Genomic DNA, 14,811 nt, shown 5'->3' with positions numbered 1-14,811 from the left:
GTTGTGAAGAGGCTGGGGAAGCACGGGAAACCTGTTGTTATGCAAATAGTGCTCCACACATTGGCCGCCAAATTCCCAAATTCACCGAAGATAGCTCCCAGCCAGGAACAGTGAATATCCACCCTTCTCATTCATTTCTGGCCTACATGCTAAAAGAACCAGAGACTCACATAAAAAAATTAATAAATAATGGAGAAAAGAGAAGAGTTTCAAATTAAGTGATTTTAGATTGTATTTTTAGATAAAAACAGCCCTGAGGTGTTAATTTCTCACATCTGGTTTGAGATTAATTTAAATTATATTCTTATCAGATATCTCTCTCCTGGCTCTTTATTTTTCCATTGGTTTCAGAATTCCCTCCAGGGAAGAAAGGGGTTTCACAGACCTCAAATTATTCTTACCTTGCATAAGAAAAAACAACTACCCAAGCTCATGGTCTAGTAATAAACAAGAAAACAAATAAATAAAATATATAAAAGTAAGTGCTAGGCAAGTAGCACTTGGAAAAGTGGAAGCATATGTTGTGAGTGACTGTGTTGCTGCTTTGGATTGGGTGGAAGGAGGTGACATTTGTCATGAGAAGGGCAAGGAGCAGAGCATTCTGGGTAGAGGAAATGCTTCCCAGTGTAAAGTATTGAGAAATATAACCACGGAGCCCAGCAACCCTCTGTCTTTGTAAGGTGCACTTCAAGCCCTAGTGTCTGAGTTACCAAAAACTGTCTCTCTCCACCAGACCATAACACCTACCAACAAACCATCCATCCCTCCCACAGACCGTAAACACCAACTTTTGGATCACTGCTACCAAATCTGGAAATGTCCCAGCCATTCCCCATTTAGTTTCCTCCCTAACCTGTCACTAAACTTCAAACAGGACATGGAGGGTTTTATTTCATTCTCGTACCATAACAACCCGTATGGATCCTTCTTATAGACGGCTGCACACTAAACATCAATGGCTGCTAAGCTCTCTCTCAATAGCTTGAAGAGTCTCACATGAGAGCTCTGAAAAATACTGACACAAATTGCCCTCAAGCAGTCTGTGAGGTCTTCCAGGGCCTTTTTTTAACAGGAATTTGAAAATAAGCACATTCCATTTTGCCCTTTGTTAGAGAGCTACTGACAATAAACTGAGTTCAACTTAGAATCTGTGCTGTAAAACAGAACACTGAACACACCAAGTTTTCTCACCCCAGGTGACACTCTCCTGTACTCTGCTAATATACAGGGTTTAAGCAAGTACATTTGGGAAACTTATGGGGGACTGAACTCTCATAGTATTAGTTTCTTGAATTCTTTGTTATTTTGTCTGCACTGAAGACCATCCCACAAGCCATTATCAGAATCCACCCATCTTCAGTTCCCGTAAATATTATGTCTACACAGAACTATGTGAACTATTTCAGAACTGGAATGCTTTTCAGGCTGGGAATGACAGAAAAAGAGCATTAAAACTTAAATGGGAGAAAATTCAGTGGCAAAGGGAAAAGTGGGCTTTTTTTTTTTACATATGGGTTGGGAGAAGAGAGTAGCTCAACCCTCAGAAATTGATTATTCAGCCCATGCTTGATTATTTAAATCTAGCAGCAAATGTATGCTGACATATTTCTGGGGGGCACTATGGTGACTTTCCTTACAGCCAGTAATAAGAAGTGGAGTTCAGTTCTCAGCAGTCATTCCTACTACAGTTGGTGCTGACTGTTCCAGACAATGAGACCAAGGGAAGCTGAGGCAGCGACCATCAACTGTCAGTGATTCCTGGGAAGGAGCAAACGATAATGCATTCTGGAGTGCAGGGCGAAATTCAATCTGGATGCAAACTTCTGATGCAGGGATGTCTTCCGATTTTGGCAGTCCCAGCCTCCAAAACATTTGGGAAAAGGCATCATAACATGAAAAGCATGAATTAAATATGAGCTGCTAGTATTATACATATGTTCTCTGCCCCTAATTCCACTCTGCTTCTCAACTCAATCTACCCTTCATCCAGATCACAAACTTCAGTATCATATCATCATAGAGAAACTCTCTGAGCATCTAGGCTGAATTAGGAACACTTCAGAAACCCTTGTTCCATCCTAGGCTTTGTATGTATAGCACTAGACACCATTCAAAATAATATACACTTATTTAGAAAGCAGTTGGTCTAATGTCTAAAAGATAAGTTCCACCAGGGCAAGAATATTTGTTTAGTTCATTGATGGACCCCTAAGCATCTAGTGAAGCCCTGGTGTTGGTAGGTAAATGTTGGTTGAATTTGTTTTATGTCTAGTTCCCCATTTGAGGAAGGCAGAAACCTTGCCTGTTTTACTCATCATTGGCTCTCTAGCCCCTTATATAGTACCTGACCAAGTAAAGGCTGCTCAAAAAGTACTTCTTGAATGCATGGAAATAACAATAACTAATATTTATTGAGTGTTTGTTCAGGGATTATGTTCAGTGCTTTACAGATACTGTTATGTTATTTAATATTTACCAAAATTCAATAATATAGGTATATTATGCCATTTTGGTTGTATAGGTTCAATAATTTTTTTAATCCAATGATCTTATAAACACGACTTTGTAAAGCCACTATACTCCAATAAAAATTAATACAAAAATAATGATCTAAATAATAATAATAATAATGATCTTATAAGTTTGTAATCCACAAGAGATATTTGGACTAAATTTTCTCCCCAGTGTAGTAAGTAGTAACTTGGTAACATGAATAAGTGCATTTACTTCCCTGAGTGTCTACTCTGTGGTGGCTGGTGGCGGGTAAGAGAGAAATTCAGTCTCAGGGGCCTTAATTATGGTTAAATTGCTTAGAATTAAATTATAGCCTCAGCTTCTATTCATATTGGGCTTTTGAGAGAAATATATATACTGTATATCAATCATAGAGAGAGAAGAGAAATAGGGTGTTGGTTGCATTACATCCACATGCAACCACAGAATATAGAGATTCCACTTCTGCCAGAGGAAACTGGAAGTATGAAAAACTTACTGGCCAAATATTGCCCAAGATGCTGGTTAAACTGGCTGTGCCAGTGTCTCCTGCACCTGCCTGGGATCCCAGGGGGAAGGTAGGCTTGTTTCCTCCTCTGGGAACTTTGCCAGTCTCCAACATTCACCTCTATCTGATCTGGCTGAATCAGGTATAAGGCTGTGAGTTATCCCAACTCTCCAGGTAAAACCAGAAGTGTTTGGGTGGGTGGGGCATGGTCCAAGCAAGGATCAGACCCTTAGAAACAAACTGACCTGCCCCAGAGTGGAAGCAATTCCAAGGGAATTACTCAATGTATTACAGTCCCACTACCAGGAACCCATCTGGTGAGATTATATTACTCTCCTTTGCCAAAGAAACCAGTGACCCAAAAATGCATACTGCAAGAAGCAGCCAGTCTGATCAGGAAACTCAAATGGTTCTTGGGTCAGATTTTTACCTCTCCTTGGTTTCTCTGTCTGCTCTTCACCACTGTCAACACCACCCCATGGAGAATGAAGAATGAATAGAACTGTCAAAGGAAGATAAGAAATAAAGACAAAACAAGGAGTTTTCATAAACATACATATATTCAATCCTTCAGTCCACATCCTTTTGACTTTTTGAGTATTCAAATACCCTGTGGCTCAGCTGGTGAAGAATCCACCTGCAATGTGGGAGACCTGGGTTCGATCCCTGGGTTGGGAAGATCCCCTGGAGAAGGTATAGGGCTACCCCCTCCAGTATTCTGGCCTGGAGAATTCCATGGACTATACAGTCCATGGGGTGGTAAAGAGTCGGACACGACTAAGTGACTTTCACTTTAGTCATTTATGAAATGATGGCAACTGTTGTTACTTGGTAAAATTAAAAGTTGGCAACCTATGTCAGTTCACCAGCTTTTTAAAAACTTTGCTGGCCTCTGCTATCCAACAGGGTGGAAAGTCCTGGGTCACTGTGCAGTAGCGCCCTCTGAGGCTTTGGGTGAGGATGTGGGGAGGAGAGTCTCCCCCCTGGAGGTGTGAGAGAGCCCAGGTGTGCTGGGTGGGCTCTGCAGATCCTCTGTCAGCAACCTGCACGCCTGTGATGACCCCCTTTGAATAAGATGGATAGTCTTCTCTAGGTTCCCAGCAACTCGTTTCTCAGACTCACTCAAGAGCCCAAGGCTCCCGTGTGGTTCCATTTGATAACCTCACTTATGTTCAGGTTTAGGAGCTTTATTACTAATTGAAATATCTGTATTCTAAAACTGAGATCTGAAGAGAGAGGCAAATGCTTACACCAAAGACATATATGGCTGAAAATGGATAATTTTAGGAATGGTGAGGGAGCATGCCTTGATATGTGTGTGTGTGTGTGTTTAGTCACTCAGTTGTGTCCGACTCTTTGCAATACCATGGACTGTAGCCCGCCAGGCTCCTCTGTCCATGCAGTTCTCCAGGCAAGAATACTGGAGTGGGTAGCCATTCCCTTCTCTAGGGGAATCTTCTCTACCCAGCAATTGAACCTGGGTCTCCCACATTGCAGGCAGATTCTTTACCATCTGAGCCACCAGGGAAGCCCAGGCCTTGATATAGGACATATCAAATCACATAGGTGGGGATTCATCCAGCCTGCCTATGAATTATACCCCCTCAAGCCCACCTTGACACTGATTCATATGCAGATCACTTCATAAGACATTTTTAAACTGGAAAATGCTTTCTGCTTTACAGTTTTCGAAGCTCTTTCACAAGAGTTACCTGAAAAAAAAAAAAAAAAGAGTTACCTGGACTGGGCCTCATATGAGTCCTAAGAGGTAACCAGGGCAGGTAGTAATGTTTTCATTTTTACAACTAAGGAAAGCTAGACTTGAGGAATGTGAACAGCAAGCTGAATTCAGTCATGGCTAGGGTGTGGAAGAGGCCCTTGGGCCTGGGAAGGCCATGTAGGTCATTGCTCCTACACTTTCTGGCCTGGGTCAAGGCCCCTTTGCCATGGAAACCTGATGGGTGTTGGTTCCACTCAGTACTAAGGCAGGAGGCATTGGGGAAAACTGCACCCATTAATAATTATCAAGCATTTATACACCATTTGGAGTTTCCACAGTGCCCATTAATGATCACTACATCGTTACAAACCTCTTAGGTCAGAGCAAACCGGTGGGGTTAGTGAGTTCTCCAGACCCCATTTTATAGATGAGGAAATAGGCTGGGGAGATTAATTGTCTTGTGGTTTGAAGAAATCCATAGTCTAGCAGGACATCACAGTCCTTAGGTTGAAACTGGTCAGCTAAATGGAGCAGCTCAGCCAAACCACTGGGCAGAAAGGATCTGTACATGTGTGTGTGTGCATGTAAACTCATATGAAATAAACTGCTGCTTTCAGTACCATCAAAACTATAATCTACCTGGTATTTCCTGAATTACATACCAAATGTAATGGTATTTAATTAAATTGTGACTCCCTGGGCTACATACCATGGCCCATGACTATATTTGGGTTCAAACAACCACACTCTGTGGGAGAAGGCGAGGGTGGGATGATTTGAGAGAATAGCATTGAAACATGTATATTATCATATGTGAAATAGATCGCCAGTCCAGGTTCAATGCATGAGACAGGGTGCTCAGGGCTGGTGCACTGGGATGACCCTGAGGGATGGCAGATGGGAAGGAGGTGGGAGAGGGGTTCAGGATGGGGAACACATGTACACCCATGGCTGACTCATGTCAATCTATGGCAAAAACCTCTACAATATTGTAAAGTAACTAGTCTCCAATTAAAATAAATAAATAAATATTTTTTAAAAAGAACAAGAACAACAAAAGAACTAAGAAGAAAGGAAATAAGTCTGAGAGATGGAAAAAGACATGGAGGCTCTAAAGTTATAACTGATGCCCTTGGACAGAATCATAAAATCCAGTTCACATGCTGGAGTCAAATCTAGTCACTTGGAGACTGTCATCTTTCACCTTCCTCCCCACTTCCTCATCCAAACTGAGAAAATGCCTTCAGCCACCTCTTCCAGCTTTTCAGGTCATTTTCATTGAAGAGTACAAAGATTGCCTCATTATTCCTCTTCTGGTGTAACCCAGATATATTGGCTCTCAGAGACCAAGACACTCTGTATTCCTGGAAACATAAAGAGAGATGATAGAATTAGAAAGAGATGTTTGATCATTTTGAAATGATCTTATATCAGACTTTCAAATATTCCCTGGCAGTGTCAGGACAAGAGGGAGACTTGCCTGGCAATTTAATATATTTACTCGGTAAATAGTAAGCACTTGCAGTCCCTGTGACTTAGTCAGAATGAAGTTCATTATGATACAGAGCTGTGCCCTTTGGTCCTATTTGCATTAAGCAGGCTCCCAATTTCATTTAATTTCACTCCCATCTCTGAAGGAAATTATAGGCTATGAGGCTGGCCTAGGGGCAGGGGGAGGACAGTTAGCAAGACTATTTACCAGAGGAGATAAAGGGGGAAAGGTAGGTTAAAATTAGAACAGAGCGAATAGATACCCTCCTTACTCCTTATCAATTCCAATCTACAAAAGTACTTTTCTTTTCTTGTTTTTAACTTGAGGTTGCATCAGGGTCTCTCTCTCTCTTTCTCTCACTCACTCTTCGGGTTTTGAAAACATATTATCAGATCATCTAAACCTTTTATGAAACATCTGACTTGTATGTGCATGAGCTAGCTGGTGAAAATTTATTATGTTTGACACCATAACTTAAGATTTTAAGGCATTCTTTGGGGCACAACTTGACTGAAAACCCTGAGGCTAGATCACTATCTCTTGCCAGATGTTAACCTGGTTTCACTGATGGGAGCCCAGGGTAGGTTAAAACTGTTTCTGGAAACATTCAGGACTCAGAATGTTTACTGCTATTATATATCAAGAAATATGGGATTTTAATAGCAGATTTTAACACTCCCCCCCCATTTCTGTCCTCAATTTATTTCTGTCTCTTTTGGAAAAGTCAAATGCCCCCCAGTTTTGAATTAAAATGGGCAGGGAGAAAAGCCTAATATTCAACTAGCCCACGAATTGAAGCACCCACGCAGGTCTTTGGGGATCCTTTGGTGTCTGTTCAGGCTACGGGAAAACTGGGCATCTATGGGTGGAACGACAAATCAATGATGTCATTTAACAGAATTAAGACCAGATGAAAAAAAATGTAGCCAAATTCTGCAGGGAGTAGCACTGAATCCTGACATTATGTATGAAAGTACCCCCTACCCCGGCCCCGCTCCCTTAAGAGCATACACAAGTTTAAGTGTGAAGGCAACACAGTTTGTGGAATGAGGCTGAAAGGGTAATGGCCTCAGATGTGATGCTGATGGGTGGAGGTGGGGCGGTCAGAGGGTGAAACACCAAGTATTGGGCTGTGATGACGCTGGGCCTCGGCCCCGGACTCTCAGAAGGGACTTGGTCACAAGGGAAACATGCCATCTATTGGGTTGTAATCGGCAAGCGAAAGCTGCACGTTGGGTACGTTTCCACCTGGTTCCCATCCTTGGCGATGGGGATCTCAGACTCCAACCTCCAGGATCTGTTAGAGAAATAAACAAGCGGGACACAAACAACCAAAACAGCAACACAGCAGAGCGGGCGCGAAGACGAAGCTCCGCCTTGGGAAGCTACGGACCAATCAGAAGCCTGTTGCTGGGGTCGGTGTTTGGCCGCCTGACGTTCCCATAGAAACGGAGGAACATTACACACTAAACACTGGGCGACGTTGACGTCTATGCATTATATCCAAGGAGACGACTGAGTACACGTCATCTCCCCGCCCTCCCGCAGCGCCAGGGGCGGAGGGAGCGACGCAGGCGTCGCCGTCACGTGCCGCTTGCCGGGAGCGAGGCCGGGTGGGCGGGGCTTGTTGCTATGGCTGCAGCTGCTAGCTGTTGTTGTTTGGAGCCGGAATTAGAAAGTGCTGAGGCGGCAGTGGAGCCATAACCAGTTTGTGGAACGGCGGCTCCCGCCCCCGGGCCAGAGAGGGTTCCCCAACCCCGTGGAAAGCCAGGACACCCCCGAGGCTGCCCCAGCACGGTGCAGCCCCAGGTCCTGAGCCAAGATCTCTCTGTGCTGCCTGTGACTCCAGACTGAGGGCCAAACCCAGATCATCCCCTCTACCCTTAGTTGTCAGGGTGACCTCCGGAACCGCCGTCTCCTCCAGACAGCGGCCCACAATACAACCACTTGGCCAAACTTCCCTTGCGCAGGAGATAGGGGGAAAAAAACCCAGCGTAGGAAACTTTACCACTCTTGGAGTAAACTCCGGAATCAAGGGGAATCATCCCCCTGATAGCTCCGTTGGTAAAAAGAATCTGCCTGCAACGCAGGAAACTCCTGCGTTCGATTCCTGAGTAGGAAAGATCCCCTGAAGAAGGGACTGGCTACCCATTCCAGTATTCTGGCCTGGAAAATTCTATGGACAAAGAGTCGGACACGACTGAGCGGCTTTCACTTTCATAAATAAGTTTGGATTTAGCTTTTATACGTTAAAAGAAGCAGAACTTTAGACACTGATTGTTTAGAGCTTTGTTGAAGATTAGAGGGAGGGAACCGTGTTCAAGAGTTGGAGAGGGAAAATGTGGAAGCCCCTACCTGCCTGCCTGCGAAGTCACTTCAGTCGTGTATGAGTCTTTGCGACCCTATGGACGGTAAACCGCCAGGCTGTCCATGAGATTCTCCAGGCAAGAATACTGGATTGGGTTGCCATTTCCCCCTCCAGGGTATCTTCCCTGCCCAGGAATCCAACCGGGTCTCTTAAGTCTCCTGCATCGGCAGGCCAGTTCTTTACCACTAGCGCCACCTAGGAAGCCGCTAGCAGCCCCTGAGGTCCCTAGCAGCCCCTGAGGTGCCTGATACTGAAAAATGGGAAGGCTCTAAAAAACCTAGGTCAGTAGGAAGTGAAGCTTTGATTTCTTCGTTGCTTAATTTGGTCTTGACTATAGAAGCCTGAGAAACCTATATGCAGGTCAGAAGCAACAGTTGGAACTGGACATGGAACAACAGACTGGTTCCGAATAGGAAAAGGAGTATGTCAAGGCTGTACATTGTCACCCTGCTTATTTAACTTCTATGCAGAGTATATCATGAGAAACGCTGGGCTGAAAGAAGCACAAGCTGGAATCAAGAGTGCTTGGAGAAATATCAACCTCAGATATGCAGATGACACCACCCTTATGGCAGAAAGTGAAGAGGAACTAAAGAGTCTCTTGATGAAAGTGAAAGAGGAGAGTGAAAAAGTTGGCTTAAAGCTCAACATTCAGAAAACTAAGATCATGGCACCTGGTCCCATCATTTCATGGCAAATAGATGGGGAAACAGTGGAAACAGTGTCAGATTTTATTTTTCTGGGCTCTAAAATCACTGCAGGTGGTGACTGCAGCCATGAAATTAAAAGACGCTTACTCCTTGGAAGGAAAGTTATGACCCAAGATAGCATATTAAAAAGCAGAGAGATTACTTTGCCAATAAAGGTCCATCTAGTCCAGGCTATGGTTTTTCCAGTGGTCATGTATGGATATGAGAGTTGGACTGTGAAAAAAGCTGAGCGCCAAAGAATTGATGCTTTTGAACTGTGGTGTTGGAGAAGACTCTTGAGAGTCCCTTGGACTGCAAGGAGATCCAACCAGTCCATTCTGAAGGAGATCAGCCCTGGTTGTTCATTGGAGGGACTGATGCTAAAGCCAAAATTCCAATACTTCGGCCACCTCATGCAAAGAGTTGACTCATTGGAAAAGACCCTGATGCTGGGAGGGATTGAGGGCAGGAGGAGAAGGGGACGACAGAGGATGAGATGGCTGGATAGCATCACCGACTTGATGGACATGAGTTTGAGTGAACTCCAGGAGTTGGTGATGGACAGGGAGGCCTGGCGTGCTGCGAGTCATGGGGTCACAAAGAGTCGGACATGACTGAGCGACTGAACTGAACTGAACTGAAGTGATAGAAGCTAACTCCAGTGTGAGAAATCTGTGTGCAAGCCTCCTTTTTCTTCACTCAGCTCTGGAAACAGTTACAGGAATATGGTGGTAACAAATTGTAAATAAAACCAAACCGGCTAACAGGGGAGTGAAGGGTTGAGATGACTATGTGAGGGCAACCACCCTGAACAGAATGTTGCGGTTGAATGATATGGTACAACCGAAGGGGCCAGGGCTTTGAATTTTCTCCAAATATCATAATGTGCAAGCTCGGCTGAATTTAAACTGTGACTTTTATTTTTGAGGAAAAGCCAAAGGGGTGTTAGTTGCTGGAATTCAAAATAAGCCATGGCAGTGAGCATGACAGCATCTGTTTCTGATGGCTGAAACATAAAGACGAAGCATTTCATTAAAGTGAATGGTGTTTGGACTTGGTCTGAGATCCCTCTATGCCTGCACAAACACACATCCAATCCCACTTTACATCACTGACAAATCAGCCCCTCAGGGTTGCCTCCCTGTTACTCCATGCTAGGCCTTCCTGTGCTCCCATTCAGATATTTACTACCTGCCCACAGAGCATATCCGTTCCCTTTCAGCATTCCCTTGCTCCATCCTCTGACCTGCCTATTACTCACTTCCCTGACTCCCTTCTCTAAACAGTTCTCCTTCGATTCCCTTCCCACTCTCTTGCCACTCCCCAGGTGTGTACCCAGTTGACCAGCACTCCTCAAACCCTTGCCACCATCCACCCATCTCTACCATAATGTTTTTCCTGTCTGGTTCCTACTTACTAAAAGACGGCAGTCTTCTGCAAACGTTGGCTGAACACAGGAGGAAGGGCTTAGTGAGTTGAACAAAGCCATCATCTGCACTTAGAAACAAAAATCCCCAGATAACAGCTGAGACCATGACACATATTCAAGCCTTATGCAGACTCTGCTTATCCCAGCACTGTGGGCAAGGCAGCAGTTTACTAATTCTGACATTTTCAGGAAGGTAATGATAGTTTTGACTTTTTCCTGTTTACTAATGATCAAACTAGACCCCTTTGAGAATATGGGTTGTACTACCCACACCACCCGTACCCCCATAATACAACACCTAGAGCATAAAGCATATGGAAAAGGGAAAAATCTCAAGTTAGGTTAATCAGTTCAGTTCAGTTGCTCAGTCGTGTTTGACTCTTTGTGACACCGTGGACTGCAGCACTCCAGGCCTCCCTGTCCATCACCAACTCCCGGAGCTGACTCAAACTCATGTTCATCAAGTTGGTGATGCCATCCAACCGTCTCATCCTCTGTCATGCCCTTCTCCTCCTGCCTTCAATCTTTCCCAGCATCAGGGTCTTTTCCAGTGAGTCAGTTCTTCGAATCAGGTGGCCAAAGTATGGTTAATGGAAAGGTCCAACTTGTGGATAGATTAGATTGAGTCAATTTGGGCGTAAGAATGAAGTGATTTGTGCTTTGTTTCAGATGAGAATGTAAAGCATTGAAATGATTTACCCACAGACATATAAATAACCTATCTTACCGGCTAGAAAGAAAGTGAAGCAGCAGTCCTTATCTTCCCCACTTAAAACTTTAAGTTAGAATAAGACAGTTTTGTTTACCATAAGATTCTATCTCTTTCTAGATCTCTTTTCCAATTCTTCAGGCCAATCAAGAACCCAGCAAGCCACTGACAATGAGTGTGGGGGAAGAAAATAACTGAAGGCAAGGTTGATCTGGCCCTTCGATGTGCCAAACTATATAGAATGTTCTTTGCTTTCATATATGTGATATCATTTTATCCTTCCAACATTTCTTGTGAACTAAGTTTTCTTGTGCCCATCTTGACTACCAAAGAAACTGAGGCTCAAGCAGTTAAGCAATTTGCCCAAGGATGTGGTACAGAGCCAGTCTTCCAACTCAGATGTCCATTTTCAGAGTATCTGCGCTTCCTGCATTCCCACGAGATGAGGTGAAATGCCCAGAAAACCTCCACCTGGGTCACTTTACAGTTTACCTTTCCACAGGGAAACTCTCTCCCCCTTGTTTACAAAATTTATTTCTTCAAAAAGGCAGAGAAGAGATTAAAGATCTTTTGTGAGATCTGCTAGAACTTCATGAAAAGGTGCTGACACCACAGAGTAAAAACATGGCTCCGTCCCAGCCTCCTAGGACTCACCTCTATTTCCTCATTGGCCTGCGATCCAAGAGGCAAAGAGAGACATGCCCCAGAGCACACACAGCAGAAACGTTTGGGCAAGTTCTGGGAGACTCTGACCTGCCCCAGGCTAGGGAGGGCACCACCTAAGTTCACAGGCTACCTGGAGAGCTCCGCCCAGATTTACCTGAAGCCGTCACTCGGGCCTGGTCCCTGCTGCTTCTCCTCTCTCCTCCCCCGTGCCTGACCCTTCAGAGAAGCACGTCTAGCACGAATTCCTCCAAACCCGCAGATGCCTTTAGGATTGAAAAGTGTCTGAAAAGGTCCCTCCTTAACATTAGTCGAGTGGGTGGGAAGGGCATTTTCCGGTCCAGAGCTTGGGGGACACCCTCCTCCCTCCCGTCTTGGCAAGCAGTCCCTGGAGGGATCCATGTGGGTGGCAGTGAGTACAGACAAGTCAGAGGGTTTCTCGCTGGGCAGGAATGCCCATGGGCCACACCTTCTTCAGCCCTCGGAGCACCTCATGTCTGGACCCGCAAAGAGGGTGGCCATGCCAGGGAGTGGGTTCTCTTGTGTCTGCCTCCAACAACCAGTTTATTGTGACGATTCTATTTGTGTTCTCTGTGTTCTGTTTGACTTGGCAGCCGAGTAGGGAAAGGGCAGCCGGTTCACTCCGGTTTGTACTGGGTGGTTCCTGCAGTCACACCCAGACATTAAAGCCAGAGGCTTGTGGCGGGGATGCCTTTACCTGGGGGCCTTCAGTGTGCAAAAGCAAGGTGTGGGAAGTATTTCCTTTTTATGGGCCAGCCAAGTGTGGCTGGCATTTCACCTATTCCTGTATTACTAACGTCACCCAGATTCAGGTCAAAGGGCAAGCTTACTAGACTTGCCCTGGGATCCGGGACCAGGACACGGTTGATTCCGGCCCTTTGGGCTAAATCCCTACTACCCGTAGGCAGTTTAACTTCTCTATCTAAAACAAAAATCCAAGGTCTGACAATTGTGTTCTACTTTGGGGAACTTCCCTGGTGGCTCAGACGGTAAAGCGTCTACCCGCAATGTGGGAGACCTGGGTTCAATCTCTGGGTCAGGAATATCCTCTGGAGAAGGAAATGGCAACCCAGTCCAGTACTCTTGCCTGGAAAATCCCATGGATGGAGGAGCCTGGTGGGCTACACAGTCCATGGGGTCGCAAAGGTTTGGACACTTGTTCCTGAAGTTGAAATCTGGGCCTTCTTAAAGTATCCAAGGTAAGGTATTCTTTTCATACACGGTAGTAGCATTCAAAGAGAGCAGACTTCAAGATCAAATAGTCTATAAATCTGGATTTGCACCATTACTTACCTAAGCCTCTATCTAGAATTAAAATCCCTAACATGTGGGAAATAACAGTTAACACTTAACCCTATTATATGCCTGACGGTGTTCTAAGCACTTTTTTGAAAACTCAAGTTTTACAACAACTTAAAGAGGTATGGCGGAGAAGGCAATAGCACCTCACTCCAGTACTCTTGCCTGGAAAATCCCTTGGATGGAGGAGCCTGGTAGGCTGCAGTCCATGGGATCACTTGGAGTTGGACACGACTGAGTGACTTCACTTTCACTTTTCACTTTCGTGCATTGGAGAAGGAAATGGCAACCCACTCCAGTGTTCTTGCCTGGAGAATCCCAGGGATGGGGGAGCCTGGTGGGCTGCTGTCTCTGGGTTCGCACAGAGTTGGACATGACTGAAGCGACTTAGCAGCAAAGAGGTATGAAGATATTATTATTATCATCCTCCTTTTTTACAGATAAGAAAACAGAGGCAGGGAAAAGTTAAGGAAATTGTTAGAGGGGGACTTCCCTGGTGGTCTAGTGGTTAGGAATCCACCTTCCAATGCAGGGGACTCAGCTTTCATCCCTGGTGGTGGAACTAAGATCCCACCTGCCAAAGGGCAACTAAGCAAAGCACCACAACTACTGAGCCTGCCCATCAAAACTAAGAACCAACACAGCCATAAAAAATCTAAAAATTCTTTTTCTAAAAAAAGGAAATTGCCAGAGGTCATCAGCTAATAAGACAGTGCCAAGACAGCAGGCTGTCTGGCTCCAGAGCCTGCATGCTTAACCACTATATGGTGTGCTGTTCCTAGGGAGCCAACACTGGGCAGGGGACTAAAGACACCACGGGGATCAGACACAGACCTAGTCCCCAGGCCCCACCCCGTCATCTCCACACTTTACTTCCAAGGCTCCCGAGTCAGCTTGAAAAGGACCTTTCTACCACGTCTAGAAACTTCTCTTGCCCTGGACCCTCGATAGCCTTTCGCTGAATGCAGGCATTATCTTGGTAATGGTGACAGCCACGGTCTTCCAGCCAGGTCAGTGGAAGAACCTACAGAAGTGCACTAGTTTCCATGGTACCCTCCCCTGCACCAGAGAGCCTGGCACGGCATGGAAGAGCATTCTACTGGGCAGGTGGGTGTGTGCCTCTCCACAGGCTGCGGGAGTGGGTGGCAGAGCCAGGCTTGGGTGCTCGTCATAACCAAGCCCGTCCAGTAGACGAGGCCACAGAGCCCTTCCCTGAAGAAAGTGGTTGTGACCCAGACAGCAGGTGATGAGACCATTTCCTCTTCCAGAAAGGCCCAAGCACATGGCTGCAGGGCCTGGCAAGGCCACAGGCTTTGTTCACCAGGCCTCTCCCTACCAGATGTGATAATGTACACTGTAGGCTCAAGACCAAATTACTTTTTAAATGGAGACAAGATGTAGATAATTACCATCGCCCACA

At 45.3% G+C, this 14,811-nt stretch overlaps 2 long non-coding RNA genes across 3 annotated transcripts; both read right to left on the bottom strand.

The window, feature by feature from the left end:
• Positions 1-207: 207 nt before the first annotated feature.
• On the bottom strand, positions 208-12,324 carry LOC138443200 (uncharacterized). Of its 2 annotated transcripts, none has more exons than XR_011258023.1 (5): positions 12,063-12,158; positions 5,973-6,085; positions 4,616-4,713; positions 3,432-3,503; positions 208-1,861 (listed from the first exon to the last, which is right to left on the bottom strand). It is a non-coding gene; the product is annotated as an uncharacterized lncRNA (long non-coding RNA). The 2 variants fall into 2 exon arrangements; XR_011258024.1 differs by lacking the exon at positions 12,063-12,158 and adding an exon at positions 12,229-12,324 and having other exon boundaries at positions 1,471-1,861.
• LOC138443199 (uncharacterized) lies at positions 10,169-10,767 on the bottom strand. Its single transcript, XR_011258022.1, has 2 exons — positions 10,688-10,767; positions 10,169-10,276 (listed from the first exon to the last, which is right to left on the bottom strand). It is a non-coding gene; the product is annotated as an uncharacterized lncRNA (long non-coding RNA).
• Positions 12,325-14,811: the final 2,487 nt, after the last annotated feature.

This window comes from Ovis canadensis, chromosome 7 (genome assembly GCF_042477335.2).
Source record: "Ovis canadensis isolate MfBH-ARS-UI-01 breed Bighorn chromosome 7, ARS-UI_OviCan_v2, whole genome shotgun sequence".
NCBI lineage: Eukaryota > Metazoa > Chordata > Mammalia > Artiodactyla > Bovidae > Ovis > Ovis canadensis.
The sequence above is the reverse complement of the archived record's forward strand: the minus strand, read 5'-3'. Positions and strand labels throughout refer to the sequence as shown.